Below are 6,423 nucleotides of genomic sequence, written 5' to 3' on the forward strand. Positions count from 1 at the left end.
AGCTCCTTCCGTGTTGTCCTTGGGTTAGCCTTGACTCTTCGGACAAGCCTGGCCTCGGCACGGGAGGACACTTTCAAAGGCTGTCCTGGCCGTGGAAGGCTAACAGTAGTTCCATAAGCCTTCCACTTACGGATGATGCTCCCAACAGTGGAGACAGGTAGGCCCAACTCCTTGGAAAGGGTTTTATACCCCTTGCCAGCCTTGTGACCCTCCACGATCTTGTCTCTGATGGCCTTGGAATGCTCTTTTGTCTTTCCCATGTTGACCATGTCTGAGTGCTGTTCACAAGTTTGGGGAGGGTCTTAAATAGTCAGAAAAGGCTGGCAAAAGAGATCTTTAATCCACACATGTGAAGCTCATTATTCTTGGTGCCTGAACTACTTCTTAATACTTTAGGGGGACCAAACAGAATTCTTGTGGTTTGAGGGGTTGAATAATAAATGACACTCTGAATTAACTTTTAACGTTTTAAAAAAAAAAAAAAAAAATTTGCTGCAGAGCATTTCCCACTTCCAGGCTGATCTACAGTACAAATGTCACAATGCCAAGTTAATTCCGCATGTGTCAACCAGCTAAATCTGCAGGGGGTTGAATACTACTTGTAGGCACTGTATGGTTGAATCGCTCCGTGTGATGATTTGTGACTGTTTGGCAGCTTTATTATATGGGAGGAATGTGTAAGAAACAGACACTCGGGGAAAGGGTTAATAGAACATACTCTACACTAAATTTCTCTCTAGTGATGGGCGAGCAGTAAAATGCTCGGGTGGAGCGAACTGGAATACTCAGGTGCTCGACCCGAGCAACGAGCCCAATATAAGTCTATGGGAAACTGGAGCATTTTTCAGGTGGCTCCTCCTGGGGGTCTCAGAGGCCTAAAAATTGTCCAAATCGATGGGAACAGTGCTGAAATGACATGGGAACAGCATGGGTAGACCCCTGGAAGCATCTCTGACCCCCAGGTCACTGCTGTCAACAATGTTATCAGAGGTATTACGCCACTTTTACGGACTCACAATAAAACATACAAAAACAAAATGGATTTTGCTGGAAAATATGTTAAGGAACATCCTTTCCAAGGTAATGACTTGTATATAAGGCAAAATAAATAACCAAAAACAAAAATACTCCTCCACACCTTGGGCTATGTTCACACGTAGCGTTTTTGATGCCTTTTTGCACTTTTTCATTGCTTTCAACCAAGACAAATGCATTCACCAGGAAATATCATTTTAACATTTTACAACCTTATCTGGCAATGTGGTGTGTGACACATCATCAGACACATCTTGTTTTATTTATCATGGGGGGGCTCTGAAAGTCACAAAGCCTATTTTTATAGGGCCATCAGACGGCCCTTACTATTCTTAAAAGGCCAGCAGTCGGCCCTCGCTATTGTTAGAGAGCCATCAGCCGGCTATGCTTTGTTGTTCCCATTATTAACGAGTGGGTCTCCTATACTGTTATTCCGTATCCAGTGACTGCAAGGGCTGCCAAAAATTTGGACGTAACCCAATACCCCTTTGAAAAGACATAGAGGAGGGTCTCAGTAAAAAAAAATCTTCCAATTATAAAGGAGCGGGTCTCCTATAGTGGTAATGCCCATGCTGTGACTGCAAGGGCTGCCAACATTTGGGAAAAACCCCATTAAGAATTTAAAGACACAGAGCAGGGCCACAGTAACGACAAATTCTCATTAGAAAGGAGAGGGTCTCCCATAGTGTTGGCCTATGCAGTGAATGCAAGGGCTGCCAAAATTTGGAATCACTTCAATGCCCCTTGGAAGAGTCATGGAGGAGGGCCTCAAAAAAAAATGTTCCCATTAGAAAGGAGCGGGCCTCCTATACTTGTAATGCCCATGCACTAAGTGTATGGGCTGACAAACATTTACTCCTGGGGGGTATACATGAACATACTGTATAAAAAATTTTTTTTACGAGCATCATAAACACCCTTAAAAAAAATTAGGTGGGTGTTGCATCACGGACCACGGTCACCCTGGTGATATGGTGGTGGAGGATGAGGAGAAGGAGGAGGACAAGAGCAAATAGCCAAAATCAGGAAGTGTATACCCATGTGTGGGTGTGAAGAGGTGCATGGGAATACACCTCCCAAGAAAAGACACTGGACTTGAGTTTGTGTACTCCCTCAGCATCTTCCCAAACTTTGCACTTCTTGTGAGAGTACCCCGCGCCTCAGGGTCTGTGCAATGGGAGGGTCTGAAAACTCTCCCAGAACTTTGACAGTGTTACCTTGCCTCTGCTGGATTGGAGTTGTGTCTCTCTCGCCTGTGCTCCTTGGTTGTCCAATGAAGTGTGCCCTCTGCCGCCAGCGTTTTCAGATGGAAATTTTTTTAATAGTTCCGCAACAAGGGCCTTCTGGTACTGCCCCATTTTTGTAGACCTGTCCGCCTCAGGAATAAGAGATATAAAGTTCTCCTTGCAACGTGGGTCTAGAAGTGTCACCAACCAGTAATGACTGTCACCCAACATTTTGAGAACGCGAGGGTCATGGGAAAGGCAGCGTAACATAAACTCAGCCATGCGTGTCAGACTACTAACAGGCAAGACTTCCGTGTCTTCACCAAGAGGATGACTGACCATGCTCTCCTCCTCCTCCTCCTCCTCTCTGTCCTCTGGCCATCCACGCTGAGCAGATGGTATAACAGCTGTGCAGGTAGTACCCTCTATAGCGCATGAAACTAGCTCCTGTCCTTCCTCCTCCTCATTGTCACCCAATCCACGTTAGGATGAGATGAGGCTGGGCTGTGTGTAATCACCCTGTATGGTTCCTTGCTCCATCTCATCGTGCTCCGCCTGCAATGCATCCTCTTTGATTGTGAGCAGAGAGCGTTTCAGAAGACAGAGAAGCAGGATGGTGACGCTAATTATGTCGTCATCGCCGCTCGCCATCTTGGTGGAGTCCTCAAAGTTTTGGAGGATGGTACAGATGTCTGACATCCATGCCCACTCCTGAGTTCTTATGTGTGGAGTCTGAACTGAATACGACCTTCTTGATGCTGGTACTCAACAACTGCCCTCTTCTGCTCACAAATCCTTCCCAACATCTGCAGTGTAGAGTTCCAACGCGTGGGGACATAACACACCAGTCTGTGAGCCGGAAGCTGCAAACGCTGCTGAAACACGGCAAGGACAGCGGAAGCTGTAGCTGACTTTCTAAAATGGGCACACAGGCGGCGTACTTTAACAAGCAGATCCGGCAGCTCCGGGTAGAATTTGAGAAACTGCTGAACCACAAGGTTAAGCACATGGGCCTGGCATGGTACGTGAGTGAGCTCGCCTCGCCTCAGAGCCGCCACCAGGTTCCGGCCATTGTCACACACGACCATGCCTGGCTGTAGGTTCAGTGTGGTGAGCCACAGATCTGCCTGCTCTTTCAGAGCTGTCCCCAACTCTTCAGCATTGTGTGGTTTGTCACCTAAGCATATTAGCTTCAGCACAGCCTGTTGCTGCTTGGCCGAGGCAGTGCTGCGGTGCTCCAGCTTGTGACTGATGTGGTCATATCGGACATGGAGGCTGAAGAGAAGGAGGAGGATGAGGTGCAGGAGCTGTAAACTGTGGGGGCAACCCTGATTGACCTAGGGCCCGCAATCCTTGGCGTCGGGAGGACGTGTTCCGTCCCAAGGTCCGACTGGGTCCCGTCTTCCACTATGTTAACCCAGTGTGCCGTCAGCGAGATGTACCGTCCCTGCCCACAAGCACTTGTCCACGTGTCATGGTTAGGTGGACTTTCCTGGTAACTGTGTTGTTGAGGGCACGACTAATGTTTTGGGACATGTGCTTGTGTAATGCGGGGACGGCACATCGGGAGAAATAGTGGCGGCTGGGGACCGAGTACCGAAGGACGGCCGCTGCCATCAGGTTGCGGAATGCTTCCGTCTCCACGAGCCTAAAAGGCAACATTTCGAGCGCAAGCAGTCGTGAAATGTGAGAATTTAGTAGTGTGGCCTGTGGGGCGTTGGCTGCATATTTGCGCTTGCGTTCCAAGGACTGGGGTATGGACAACTGAACGATACGCTGGGACAAGGACATGGATGTGCTTCCTGATGCTGCTACTTGAGTGTGCAACGACAGGTGCAGGGCAGGAGGCATCTTCGCATGCACCATGGACAGGGCATTGGCTTGCATGCTCAACAGCGGAAGAAGCTATGGTGCCACCCGCAGACACTGTTCCTGGAGCCTGGGGTTCGGCCCACAAAGTTGGGCGCTTTGCTCCCATGTGCCTGGTGGTGGTCAGGCTGGTTGTTTTGCCACCCTGCTGATGCTGGCCTGCCAGGTGGTGCAAATGGCCTTTTTGGGGTTATCGGCAGAGTCTTTAAAAAACAACCAGACTCGGGAAGACCTAACAGTTGTACTGGCAACTTCCTTCGTGTTGTTGTTATGGGGAATGGTTGCCTGCCTTCTGTTTGCGTCCACCACACTGCTTATTCCTGCCTGTTGGGGTGCTCTGCCTCCCTCCCCCTGTGGGCTGCTGTCCTCGCTCTGCATGTCCTCCTGCCAGGTTGGGTCAGTTACTATATCATCCACCACCTCGTCTTCCACTTCCGCACCCTGGTCCTCCTCCTGACTTTCTGGCAATTGTGTCTCATCATCGTCCACCTCTTGTGACACTTTCCCATCGTTGTCTTCGTGTGACCGTGGCTGCTCAAATATTTGGGCATCGCTACATGCGATCTCCTCTTGCCCCGCTTCAAGTGGACCGGGCGAGAGGCCCGAATCTATAAATGGAAAAGTGAACAGCTCTTCTGAGTGTCCAAGTGTGGGATCAGTTGTCTCCAGGCTCTCGGCATGGTGGGAGGAAGGAGGATCAGGGTGAGGAATATGCGGTCCAGACTCACGGCTACTTGACCATGTGGAAGACAGGGTGGTGGTGGTGGTGGCTAAGTGACTGGAAGCATTATCTGCTATCCAACCAATAACCTTATCACACTGCTCTGGGTTCAATAGTGGTGTGCTGCGGTCCCCTAGGAATTGGGACAGGAAGGTGGGGCGAGACGATGTGGGTGCTTGTTGTGGCACAATTTCAGCTTGCCTACGGCCTTGTCCTCGGCCTCTGCATTCACCATCACGTCCAGTTCCCCGTCCCTTGCCACGTGCCTTGCCCATTTTAAATGGAGGACAGTATCTTTCACGCTCACTACAAATGGCTGAATTTGGAGTGAACTTATATGTGATCCGTGTGACGGAGAAAACAGAGTTTTAAATACCTGGCCTGTAGGTAAGTAGTTTGAACAGCAAACTGGTGTGAATTGCTTCACTGACACACTGAAAGAAATTTTTAATGGAGGCCAGAAATGGCAGTATTTTCTGACAACGTATATGTGATCTGTGTGACGGAGAAAACACAGTTTTAAATAGCTGGATTTCTAGCGCTGTAATATGGAAAGGACCTGGCTGTATTCTGCAGTGCCAACGAGCAAATGGCACAGAAAAAATGGTGTTCTCTGGATTGCTTTTTAAGTGCTATATGCACTGCAGTCTGCTGTATACACTGCCTGCCTATATACACTGCCTGCCTGATATCTCTGCAGATGGATTGGTCCTCAGAAGGACTGTTTGTTAAGATGGATATGTGTAATGTACGGTTTTTCTCCCTACACTACCTAATACACAAGCAAATCTCTCCCTGACACAGCAGCTCCTCTCCCTACACTGTCTGTTTCTGGGGTAGACTGTAACGAGCATGGCGGTGCCAGGTCTGATATAGACCTGATGACGCTGTGTGGCCAGCCAATCACTGTAATGCCACAACCACCATGGCTACGGCATTATAATGAGTGGCAGGCAATCCCTGCATGTTGATTGGCTCTCTAAAGAGCGCCAAACATGCAGGCAGGGGACCCGAGCATCCGCCTGAGCATCTCGCAAGTACTCGGCGAGCTCCGAGCATCTCAAGTACTGAGATGCTCGGGTGAGTACCGAGTACTTGCGAGTATGCTCACTCATTGTAGTATCGGCGTCTCTGCCTCCTGACAGGCAGAGACGCCGTCCCTCTTACCACCGCGCTCCGCGCCTGGCGTCCTCCGGCGCTTCTGCTGCTGTCGGCGCTCGCAGCCTCCCGGGCACTGTGCTTAGGGCGTGCGCGCGCTCACTCCCTCTTAAAGGGGCCGCTCGCGCCGTCCTAAGGAGTCCCTGGCCAATGGCCAGAGGGCCTCTCATATAAAAGGCACCAAATACAAAATGGAGGTGCCCGTGCAAGGTTGTAGCTTTGTGTGTTAAACACTGCTTCAGCCCTCAGGTCCCGCTGCTAGCCTGACTACCTGTCCAGTCCGCCAGCCTGACTACCAGTCCAGTCCACCAGCCTGACCACCAGTCCAGTCCGCCAGCCTGACTATCAGTCCAGTCTGCCAGCCTGACTACCAGTCCAGTCCACCAGCCTGACCACCAGTCCGCCAGCCTGACT

Source organism: Phyllobates terribilis, unplaced genomic scaffold (assembly GCF_046119375.1).
Source record: "Phyllobates terribilis strain yellow unplaced genomic scaffold, ASM4611937v1 Scaffold_3__8_contigs__length_932513732, whole genome shotgun sequence".
Classification (NCBI taxonomy): Eukaryota; Metazoa; Chordata; class Amphibia; order Anura; family Dendrobatidae; genus Phyllobates; species Phyllobates terribilis.